A 13,351-nucleotide genomic window follows, 5' to 3' on the forward strand; every position below is an offset into this window, starting at 1 on the left:
TTGGCTCCTCAGTGAAATAAACTCGACAGTATCATGTGGTTCACAAAAATGTGCAACGTCAAAGAGATTTCAAACTACTGAGTTTGACACTGTTGAAGAGGTTTCAACAACTTCAATTAGGTTAAGTAGATAAGTCTAAATAGAATTCTGAGATAAAAAGCAATTATGATGAGGTAAAAAGAACAGAACAGAAGTGGAGACATCCGCGATAAGCTGCAGTTATTACGTCGCCATATCATTGCGTTCTTGACAGATGACATCACTGTGACGTCATCATCATCTTCATCATCATGTGTCCCACTCTTGACGAATGCTGAAGGTCACCTTCCCTTTGGACAAACAGTCTTTTTATGTTTTATGTTTTATTGTTACTGGAGTTCATCTCCGAGGTTTGAACTGTGTCAACAGCTGCAACATTCAAACTTAATTTGAACACTTCACATTCTTAGAATACTAAAAAAATAGGTTTGAAGGTCGGTATGGATCTGGGAGACCTTTCCTAATGTATTTGGATTTGAACATTTTAATTATTAGGGCCTGAGCCGACTGAGAGTCGGGGGAAGCCCTATTGTGTTTCTAAAAAATTCTTCTTCTTATTTCTCCACTTTGATCAAACTTTTGAGGCCTATATCATATTCAAAAACTCTTGAATTTTGGCGTGCGAATCAGAAGTGCGAAAAATGTAGATATTCTTGGGGTTGCGCATTTGGGGATAAAAAATGGCTCTCTAGCGCCCCCTGGAAGTGCTCCCTCTGGGGAAATGTTTGCCTAGTTTCACCGATTGACTTGAAATTTTGCACACAGGTGCTCTTGGATATGCTCTACACAAAAGTGAATCATGGTATGCAAATGTGCCTAGCACGATTTTCCACCATTTTGAATTTTGTGAAAAACACGTTTTTGTGAACTCCTCCCAGACGCTAAGTCTGATTCTCACGAAAAGTTCAGGTAATCATTATTAATAAAAAGCTTGTTGATATCTCACTGGGTTTCGAAGTTATGGACCAATGAAGGTTGTAGGGGGTGTGGCCTAAAAGTGAAAGACCTATAACTTCAAAAGTAATTGGCTTGTCCTCACCAAATCTCTACTTTAGGGGGCGCTGCAGTCGTTCTCTGAAATTTTGCTTATTTTTTGCAATTTCCATCGTATTTTGGATTTACAAACGAACAAACTCCTCCGAGAGTTTAAACCCAATCAACTTCATGTTCGGGCAAACTGATCCTGACAACTGTGTTTAAAGTTATTAAAATGAAGAGTTTTTGTGAAACTACCTGAGTGTGGCCTGGCATCTATTCTGGTAGATTTTGGTCGATTTTCTTCAAAGCCTAAGATGTTATAACTCCAAGGAACATTTTTATTTCTGGCCGAAATTTCTAATTTATGATGTTATTGTACGCCTTAAAGTATTCCCATGAAGTGATTTTCAAGAAATTATAGCGCCACCTATTGGCTTAGCTAAATGCAAAAGTTTTACACTTTAATGTGTATCTCCTAGCCATTTAATGTGATTAACCTCAAATCATTGAATATAAGCCTTAAGGCTTTGATGATAGTTCACAGTGAATATTGGGAGTTTTTGAAAACTGTTTTTGCTGTAACGACACAGTCTTCGCATGAAAGTTCAAGCAGATATTTTGGTGCCTTGGCAAACTCAAAAAATCTTGAAAACTTCTGTCAGTGTGCTAGATGATGACATTAAAGAGCTGATGTGGAGTTTTGACTCAAAAATGGTCAATCATTATAATATAGATTTTTAAAAGTACAGTGCATCCGGAAAGTATTCACAGCGCTTCCCTTTTTCCGCATTTTGTTATGTTACAGCCTTATTCCAAAATGGATTAAATTCATTATTTTCCTCAACATTCTACACACAACAACCCATAATGACAAAGTGAAAACATCACATGTAGATAAGTATTCACAGCCTTTGCTCAATACTTTGTTGAAGCACGTTTGGCAGCAATTACAGCCTCAAGTCTTCTTGGGTATGATTCCACAAGCGTGACACACCTATTTCTGGGCTGGTTCTCCCGTTGTTCTTTGCAGAACCTCTCAAGTTCCATCAGGTTGGATGGGGAGCGTCGGTGCACGGCCATTTTCAGATCTCTCCAGACATGTTCAATGGGGTTCAAGTCAGGGCTCTGGCTGGGCCACTCAAGGACATTCACAGAGTCCTGAAGCCACTCCTTTGGTATCTTGGCTGTGTGCTTCGGGTCGTTGTCCTGTTGGAAGATGAACCGTCGCCCCAGTCTGAGGTCCAGAGCGCTTTGGAGCATGTTTTCACCGAGGATGTCTCTGTACATTGCTGCATTCATCTTTCTCTCAATCCTGACGAGTCTCCCAGTTCCTCCCGCTGAAAAACATCCCCACAGCATGATGCTGCCACCACCATGCTTCACTGTAGGCATGGTATTGGCCAGGTGATGAGCAGTGCCTGGTTTCCTGCAGACATGACGCTTGGCATTCAGGCCAAAGAGTTCAATCTTTGTTTCATCAGACCAGAGAATTTGGTTTCTCATGGTCTGAGAGTCCTTCAGGCGGGCTGTCATGTGCTTTTTACTGAGGAGTGGCTTCCGTCTGGCCACTCTACCAAACAGGCCTGATTTGTGGAGTGCTGCAGAGATGGTTGTCCTTCTGGAAGGTTCTCCTCTCTTCGTAGAACAACGCTGGAGCTCTGTCAGAGTGAACATCGGGTTCCTGGTCACCTCCCTGACTAAGGCCCTTCTCCCCCCATCGCTCAGTCTGGCTGGGCGGCCGACTCTAGGAAGAGTGCTGGTGGTTCCAAACTTCTTCCATTTCCGGACGATGGAGGCCACTGTGCTCATTGGGACTTTCAATGCTGCAGAAATCTTTCTGTACCCTTCGCCAGATCTGTGCCTCGATACAATTCTGTCTTGGAGGTCTACAGATAATTCCTTGGACTTCATGGCTTGGTTTATGCTCTGATATGCACTGTCAGCTGTGATACCTTATATAGACAGGTGTGTGCCTTTCTCAATCATGTCCAATCAACTGAATTTAGCACAGGTGGACTCCAATCAAGTTGTAGAAACATCTCAAGGATGATCAGTGGAAACGGGATGCACCTGAGCTAAATCTTGAGTGTCATGGCAAAGGCTGTGAATACTTATGTACATGTTATGTTTTCGTTCTTTATTTTTAACAGATTTACAAAAATTTGCAAAAAACAGTTTTCACTTTTTCATTATGGGTTGTTGTGTGTGAATGTTGAGGAAATTAATGAATTTAATCCATTTTGGAATAAGGCTGTAACATAACAAAATGTGGGAAAAGTGAAGCGCTGTGAATACTTGCTGAATGCGCTGAATGGAAAGCAGTGGAGGGACCAGGCTAACACGCTCGTCTCTCAATGTTTCTCTTTATTAAGGAAAAGGTTACAGTTTAGCTGAGTGCAAACATGTGGGAATGACGTGGACAGGTTTTGTTTGACCATCTGATACTTTTTAATGAACACAGTGTTATTTGCGCATATGATGGCTTAATAACGTAACGTTAAGTAAAACAAATAGGGCTGTCATAATGAACGCGTTAATCGATGTGATTATTGCCAAGTTATTTATTAACTTTATCGAGATCGACACTAACTTTTTACTACAGTTAACGCAGCTTCCGGTGTGCGTTGCGTCCCGACGCGACAAGGCTGCGTTCCCACAGTCAGTCAGACGGGAGCGATGGAAGATGGAGAGAGCGTTTTGTATTGGAGGTAAAACCAACAGGCGCGTCAGGCAGCGGAGAACTGTGCTGAGGAATTCATCCACGCGTCAAACAGAAGCGGTGAGTGGTAAACGGACCACATTAGCACTGACAGTGCCCGTAGCATGTTGGTAGCCGCTAGGCTAAGCTAGGCTAGCTGCTAGGCTACTTCTGTCAACATCTACATGCTGTCTGAAGTGAATACTCGTTAATTTATAAAATTTAGTCTTGAGAAGAAAAACACACTTTTAATCGTGATGAATGAATTAGAAAATGTGAGATTTGTTAATTTTGTTTTAATCTATTGATCGCCCTGATAATAATGCCAATGATATTCTCTTTTAATGCTGTCCTGCTTAATGCTGAGTGTTCTGAATAGTATATAAATGTTGGACACACTGAATCACCTTTATTTTAGTGCTGAGCTCAGCGGGCTGTATAATGGTAAAGGGAAACACTGCTGTGAGTATAGCTTCATAGAATAAGGTTCACACACACATTTTACTTTATATTATTACTTGTGCACTGCTGTTTTGTCTGTCTACTGTCGCGCACCAACCGCCAAGACAAATTCCTTGTATGTTTGGCATATTTTGGTAATAAATGTTTCCTGATTTCTGATTTTCCAGCATGCGTCTGATCCTCCTGTAACTAGGCTACACAGCCTAACATGCTTCATAGTTATTTGATGAGAAATGTCATTGTGTTTTATACATGATTTGTAGGACTCTGATGAGGACTCTTTCTGCCACATTGAGATTGGGACCCTCCTCGCTGAGAAGGTATTGTCCTCTCATCATCTTCATGGACCCCCCCATCCCAACGCTGAGTCGCCACCTGCAGCTTCCATCCTGGCGTCTGCAGGAGTTCCGATCATCGCGATTGAGGAACAGGAGCAGTTGGTTGGTGCGATATTCCTCCTTCACCACCACCTGCCGTCAGTGCGGAGGTGAGTCAGACTCTCTAATTATACAGTGATGTTAGATTTTTGTATCAGCATGCTTTTAATTCCATCTATACTATTAATATTCCATCAACATAATGTATTAAAAATCAGGAACGTCCTCTCAAAGTGATGCAGACAAATTAGTTCATGCATTTGTTACTTCTAGACTAGATTATTGCATTTCTGTATTATCAGGCTGCTGTCATAAGTCTCTTGAGCCTCTCCAGTTGATTCAGAAGGCTGCAGCCTGTTCATTTAACTAGAACTAAGAAAAGGGATTATATTACTCCCGTAGTAGCTTCTCTGCTCTGGCTCCCTGTTAAATCGAGAACAGTATTTAAGGTTCCTTCTCCTTATTATATGTTCGCATTGAGTCCCTGAATATACCCCCATTTTTTCAGAATATTTGAACTTTAGGGGGCGCTGCTCTCATTCGCTGAATATTTGCTTGTTCTTCCAATTTCCATAGAATTTTGGATTTACAAACTAACAAACTCCTCAGAGTTTTAACCCGATAGCGCCACCTATTGGCAAAGGAAAATGCAGAAGTTAATACTTATCTGTGGAGGAGAAGTGTGATTAGCTCCCGTTCTCCCCCTTGACTGAATGGAGGTGATCCTACATGTTTCTTTTTGCAGGTCTTTGCACAGCGAGGCCAGTAGCCTACTGGTGTGGTCTTCTGTTTATGAAGCCACAGACCCCTTCTAATCCCACAACCATCACTGATTTATTTGTCTTTTTGGCCGCGTGTCCGGCTGAGCGCTGTCCGTCCGTCGGGCAGCCCCCCCGACATGGCGAAGGCCCGTTCATCGCTGCTTGCTCCGATCCCATAAGTATGGGAGCCCATTTCCGCAACAAACCATACACATGTAAGTGATAGAAAGTCAAACTTCTGAGATAAAAAATCTAATTGTACGGTACTTGAACACGCGGAGTCCTTTAGCATAAGTACTTCATACAACAGAGCAATGACAAATACAAAATACTGGTGCCAGAAAATGTAACAAAATACAATACATGTGTATCATATAAAATGTTGGAAATACTTTTCGGTTTTCTCACAATTTGGTATAGCAGAGCATTCAGGTTTGGGTTATATAATGTCCAAAAAGGAAAGGAATAACAGTAACAATGTCAGTGTAACTCAGCAGCTTTTAAAAGACAACAATTAGATTTGTATTAATGGTACATTTTGTTTTTGTATCCACAAGCAAATATTCTTTCTCTCGTATACATATGAATAGCATCACGCATTGGTATACTATAAAAGCAAAACATAGAATCAAAACCGGTTGTTCCCGGGTAAAGAGACGCAGACACAGGCCTGGTTCCATCTGTGCTTGTTGATGGACACGTTGTCCACTCGGCCGACTGTGGAATGTATGAAATAATACAACTAAGAATACTTTCATAATTTGCCTTTTAAAGGAAATAAATTGGTTATTTAATGTTTTTATTTATTTATTTTTGGACAACGGCATCCATCTTCAGGAGGAGAACAGTGATACCACTGAGCAACAAGAGAAGACACATGACAAACCTGCTCTTTAGCGTCACTCTCAATACTTCTGCAACAGACGTGTGGAGATAATTATTTCCAATGTCATTCATGTTCGGAGCACTACAGTATTTGATGGTCAGTAGCAATGAGAGCATGACTCTTTTTCTCATACTTTCTATCCCTTCAATTGTTTTTGGTTTGTGGCAGAAACAGACAAGCATAAGAATAAGAATAATCAGAATATTCCTATCAAAATACATTAGGAAAGGTCTTCAAGGTCTCTTTTTTATGTTCTACCTCCATGTGCAGTCAGTCCTGCAGTAATTGTAAAGAATGTGAAGTGCTAAGTTTAAATATTGCAGTTGGCGGCCCAGGTCAAACCTCGGAGATGAACTCCAGTAACAGGTTTTTATCTGCCTATGAGAGAACGGTTTGTCCAAAAGGAAGGTGACCTTCAGCATTTGTCAGAGTGGGACACATGATGATGATGATGTCACGGTGATGTCATCTGTCAGGGACGTAATTACCGGGTGAAGCCCGTTCTGGCCTGAGCCTCACTCTCTGACAGGTAGAAGGGAGGAGACTGGCCTGGGGAGAAAGGGGGCGGAGCGTCGGGGGGGAGGGAAGAGACAGACAAACCTTTCTGAATAAACACACTTTCTAATTTTTCACTCTTTTGCAACTAAAGGCTTTGTTATTCATTCATGCATAATTAACAAAAATTTTTGCCTAAAGTACAATCAGACAAAATCCACTCGTCGTACTAAACGACCACATTACTGTCGGGGAAAAACATTTACTTCATCAAAGGAGATTAATGAATGAATGCCTTCGATGGTTTATTAAAAGTGAGAAAGCCAAATTAGATCTCAGTGGCTATTAACCGACCTGCAAAACATTATTAAGTCGGGTCCCACAGTCTTTCACCCGCTGTGCTTTCTTTCCAAACTGTGCTGCTCATGTCCCTGAAATGCATTCTTAGATGGATACAAATCACTTTATTTATTGTCAATGAACATGTAATGAAAATGTAATGACACATTTCTTTTCTTCCCGCTGACTCTGACTTTTACTTTAACACATAAGTGTTTCAAAGCCAAAGTAGAGACGCCCCGTTTAAAGTCCTGCCTGGTCTCCACCGTCTCACGTACCCAATCAATAAGGGAAAAGCGTTTTCTTCTGGATTACGTTCCCTCATATCTAACAGCAGGTTTTATGCACTTCGGTTGGGTGAGCCAAACCCTTATCTTTCAATAATGGTTTTTCTCATGTTTATTGCGGTTTTCCCCATTTGTTTGTTTTGTGTAATTTTACCACACTTTGATAACAGAATTCTACCTGATTAGTTTCTTTTGTATAATTCACCTTAGAATTGTTTTGTTGCTTTATTTGTCTTTGTTGTCAAGCCGTGGACCAAGTATGACATTTTCCTAAATGTAGATCAGCAGTCCTTACAAAAGCATCTGAGCTGCAGATGAAATCATTATTTTACATCTCAACAGTGTCGGCGTTACGGGCGACTACACTGACACTCTAAATGAGTGGTGACAGATGACAGAGAAGGTTGGAGAGGGCCGTCGTGTTCAAGTACTGCCAAAAAACACATTATACAGCTCATCACGAAATATGTCGGAGACGTAACAAAAACTGAAGGACATAGAAGCTCCACAGATCGATAATATAGGACACTGTATGTGGACAGAAGCAGGGAGAAACACAGCAAGAGTGAGGCTGAGGTCAAGAGAAGCACTGAAGGACAGAGGGACAGTGTGAGACAGAGAGACAGAAAATAAAGACGAGGCAGGGCAGTCAGAAAAGAAGGACGGACAGACATTTGGCGCCCTCCCCACAGATCAGCAGCGGGGCGAGACACAAACTTATGATTTGCCCTCTCCATCGAGGCTCCATAACTCACCCTCAGCCTCCCGCTCGCTGTCATCGCGCAAAGACCCGAGCTGGTTTGCAGGGTGAAATACGACCGGCCGTGCCGTCCCAGCGGCCCTCTCCAAAACAACGTCAGGCTGGAAAAATGGCAGGAGAAGGCTGGGGTTAATAGAGGCATCCTCCTCTTTTAATTGAAAAAGTAAAACGAGGCGACGGGGTGAGGATGTTATTACTGGGAATGAGACGGGAGTGGAGAGATGAATGGCGGCCTCTGATGTTGGGTTAATGAGGACACAGGGGAGCATGTAGCATACTGGACATGGGGGTCAAAACCGTCCACAAAGATAGAAGCTCGGTTCGGGACGTTCGGTGAATAGAGAGAACAACATTACAGGTGATAAAACTAAAAGCAAGTACATTTGATCCACGCCCACCTCTTTATATTGGACGACAGTTTGGACGTTCGGTTCAGATTTCTTGGTTTGGCAACCAATCAATGTAAAGAATGGGAAGCTGACGTAGCTGAGGAGGACAGGGCGAAGGCGTGCCATGCATTCTTTTTCAGTGTGCTTGCATAATTCCAATGTAAACCAAAACTAACGATCGAATGCAGACAAAAAAATCTCCCTACTTGGCATATGACCTAAATCGGTACTTTGTAATAGCAAAGTAATGAACCACCACATAGAAAGCAGCAAAAAGACTTCTTTATCTTGGAAGTAGTCGGTTGGTGAAACCAGTTTCACTTTGCCTTTTTGCTGCCGTGCACAGAAGTGGATGGAGCTTGTTCACAGACCGCTGATAAGATGTGGCTAAAAGCACTATAGTCTTCCTGAGAGGCCTGGGAGAAGACTTAGCAAAGAACTTGCTTAGTTATATTTGACGTTGCACATCCTGTTAAACAGTAGAACCTGGGCTACAGAATTTGTTTTGCCTAAACTGTACTAAAACCATCTCTAAACATGTTTAAAATCAACTTTTGCAGAGGGAATGTTAACATATTGTGCTATAATCTGGTAGAGGGTTCAAAACTAATGGGATACTCATCCTGAAAGTGCTTTTTATTCATGGTGAACCTGAAACGTTTTCCTTTGTGCAATGTGCCATCTTCATTTGGTCTTAAACTGCAACTTATATAATGATATAAGTGTTGCCTTTATTATCCCACCCAGATTATTCAAATTTACTTTATGTTTGTAGAGATACAGCCTTTTTATATGGGTACGACATTTGACAATGGGCCCTAAAAAATGCATCGTTTCCAACAAACATTGGACTGTGATTATTTTATTTCTTTTGACACTACTTTTTGCATTCCATCCTGAGAATTCAGGTCAAACAAAATAAATGGAGAAAGTATAGTTCACTATAGAACAGGGGTCTTTTTCAGGCCAAGGACCCCCAAACTGATGGCGAGGTGGAGCAGGGGCCCCCTATTCTACGGAGTTTGGTCCGCCATCTTTTATTTTGGAGCTTTGCGCTCTTTAGACGTGAGCATGAACGCGATCTGATTGGCTGGTCCTTGTGATGTCGTATCAGCATGAAAGGAGCAGTGAGTGAACCGGTGCCCAGCTTGAGAAGCTCAATGTGTGTGTTGTGGACTGACAGATAACTTCTTCTCCATCAATTTATCCGTTTGCTACAATATGTTGGATTCATGTTAATGTGTTTTCAAAGACAATAAATACAATTCTAATGCAGTTCATCCGCGGACCCCCTGTTGAAAACCTCTGCGACAGGGTAAATAGGAAAGGATATCAAGTCTTGTTCTCATAAGAGCTTTGAATTCACTTCCTCAAAATCTGGAAATTTAGCAAGCGTCCTGAAGTTCTTGAAATACACTAACATTTGACATATTGCCAACACTTGCAATGTGTGATCCCAAGCGGACATAAAAACCGGATTCAGTCTTCTGGACTAACTGCTGTTGGTAAACCACATTGAGTAAACAGTAGTACATGTGTTTCTCACAAATTAGAAAAATAAATCCCCAATTCTTATTTGCCACAAATGGCAAAAACGGATCAATCCCCCCATTGTTACAAAATGAGACAAATCGTGCATTCCTCTTATGTTTGATATCTGAAACTGGTCCAACTGACCCCACCTTTAGACCAGCCAGCCAGCTCTCACAGCCGCCCTCCCCCTTTACATGCCATCATTTATTGATGGTAAGAGGTCTGCATCAAGCATTAGCCATGTTTGTGATAAACCATTAGTGATGTATTTCATTCCTCAGTAGGAGACGGAGGAGCGTCGGGAGCCGTTAATATCCGTTAATGTTAAGAGGCGGCGGAAGGGAAAAGAGGTTTCTCCCTCTGAGGTGATTAGACCTGTCCATTTAGTTAGAGGACACCCTCACACACACACACACACACACACACACACACCTTTTCATTCACAGCGCCATGGACATACTGAATATACACATGTTCGAACAGACAAAGACACCTACGTATATTTGTGTGTCTAGTTGATTCAGTTTTTGTATTGTTAGTGGAAATTAACTAGCTATAGAAGTAATACCTCGGTAAGAGCAGTGCGTTTACTCAAGTATCTACTATAATGTAATGAACACGGTTGTTTAAATAAGAAAGAAACATTCCTCTAATAACCATTCAAGCTAATCACACTATATGATACCCTTATCAATATCCCTTATCAATATGAAACTGCTAACATAACACAACCTAAGGCTAACAAAAGACTAAGACCAGTGGCGTAAGGTATTTACGACTACCAGACAATAAATAACACACATTTTGCTGCCTCACTAGCAACCGTACACAGATAACATTGGACACCAACAACATACATTTCACACATCAATCATAAACGCAGTTCTGTGTATGACAACAAATATTCGTTTTGTTTAATCTAGGTTTTCAGAGTAGTCTAATATTAGCTTTTATTTAGAATATGTACAACAAAACAATGTATAACATTTTTATACGTTTCTTTTGACTATTTTATTCCAAAAATGAAAACGGGAAAAAAAAAATAATAGCTTCATTTAATTTAAAATAAAAGCCCAGCAGGAGATTTTTGCAAAAGTCATAACGTTGCTTCTGAGTTCAACTAGTTACTAGAAATGTAACTTTTCTCTGATCACAAGCCTATTTCCAAGGGGGGAAGTTCTGTCCTTCAACTGAAGGAACCAATCTTTACACTGCGGCTCAGTGCCTTTTTAAGTTCTCAGCCAGTGGCGGCTGGTCCATAGTGGGCCGTGGGGCGTGGCCCCGCCTTCAACCAGAAAAAATATATATACGTCTTGTTTTTTTATTATTGTTACGCCCTCCTCTAAAGAGAGGATACCGTAACTCGCCGTCACACGTGAGCTGGCCAAAAGGTGGGTGAGGTGAAAAAAATTGCGTGGGCGCACAAGTAGGACCAACAAAACAAAGTACCGTTTAAACAAGGTTTATTTCACATATAATACGGTAGTGGGGGAAAAGGGGCTGAGCGGAACCAAAGCAAAGAAATTAACCAATGAAAAGGACCCCTAACCTATCTAGTCTAAACACCACCTGCTAAACTCTCTGATAAATACAGGGGGTGGTCCGCCCAGGTCTTACCTAGTGTATATAGACAGAAGTTTATCTACGGGTAGTATGTAAACCCCAGGGTCTCTTACCTACACACTCCAGTTGTGCGGTCCCCTTTTCCCTGGGACAACGGAAGAAGCAAAAAATAAAAAGTACAAACAACGTGATAACCACAGACCGAATAACAACAATAACTTAACCTTCACCAGTTCACATGACCCAAATACATATGTAACCAAAAACACAAGCACTGTCACTTGAACCCAGCTCAAAACAATAGTTCCTGCCAAAAAGTTATTTTTCGCAACAGTCCTTCGGCTCTCTCCAACAGCTCTGCCTTCCTGGGTCTCTCCCTCCCGACCTCCTTTTAAGCCACGGAATCCTGCAGTTGATTGGCTGTGGGTGAGGGTGATTAGTGGCTGCAGGTGGGAGCGGGCAGTGGAGATGACTGCATGGTGGGCGTGTCAGAACACCTGTGGGAACACAAGTCAAAACACACACACACACACACACAAGCAGGCCGAGGCACGTAACAATTATATTAAAAATATGTTTTACAAATAGTCAATATGTGTCTATTTGTGTTTTAGAAACATGCAATATACCCAGTAATATTTGTAAATGAAGATTCGCGAAATATATGCTTTTCTTGTACGTCCTCTCCGCATGTCTCAGCTGGGTTCGAGCCATGTCCCGAAGCGGCGGGTCTAAGAAGCAGTTTCTCTCGTCGGGGCGACTCTCGAGGGGCGGCGTTTTAACAACATAACAGTGGCGACCAGAAGCAGTGTTCTTCCAAGAAGACCCGACCCGTACATTCTCTCCTCCAAGACCCCTCTGAGAGCAGAACTATGCCGGAGAAACTAGAGGTAAAACAACTGGACTCAGATCAGCCTGACCTTACAATCAGGCAACGAACCGGCTGGAAAGCCGGTTGCCGCATACTGTATACAACGCTTCTGTAGAGATGCTACACCGATAGGTTTAGCTAGCTTGTTAGCTACGTGCTAGCGCCGTGTTTAGCTTCCCATGCTCGCTTTTTAACGGGGACAGAATCCAGCACAGATATGAAGCATTTGTCGGAAAAAAAGAAAATTGATAGAGAACACCAGGACACACATCAGTGATAAACCCGTCACGTTGCATGTTAAAGTTAACATCGCTACGCTGCTGCGACGCACACAGGACTGCGGCGAGGACACACAACCAGGACGTGGATAAAAACAGGGACATTTTATCCAACATAATTCATTGTGTGAAGTTTTGTGGGGCTTTTGTGTTGATCTTTCCTCAACACTTTGTTTGGTTGTTTCCCCAACAAACTAGGTTCATAGGTGCATCTCAATATATATCTGTGTGTATATATAGTTTTTTGTGCTTTCTCCCCTAGCAGGTCTCTGTAGATCGTAGTTCCTTCTGGACCCTGGTCCTGACACCTACCGTGGCCCTGCTGACGCCTGCTGCTGCCATCATCATCATCATCATCATCATCATTATTATTTTAGATATTAATCATATTACAGTAATCATAAACCAACATTACCCTCTCCTAAAGTCTCTGTGCTCTCCCTCCCCACAGGCTTCTGTGGATGGTGGTTCTATCTGATGGTGGTTCTATGTGACGGTGGTTCTACCTGAAAGTGGTTCTATCTGATGGTGGTTCTATGTGATGGTGGTTCTATGTGATGGTGGTGGTCCCTGTGTGCGTCTGGTTTACTACTCACAGTTACTTGAATCATTCTGTCATATAGTCTCATGTATTA

The sequence above is a fragment of the Gasterosteus aculeatus genome, chromosome 14, assembly GCF_964276395.1.
Source record: "Gasterosteus aculeatus chromosome 14, fGasAcu3.hap1.1, whole genome shotgun sequence".
NCBI lineage: Eukaryota > Metazoa > Chordata > Actinopteri > Perciformes > Gasterosteidae > Gasterosteus > Gasterosteus aculeatus.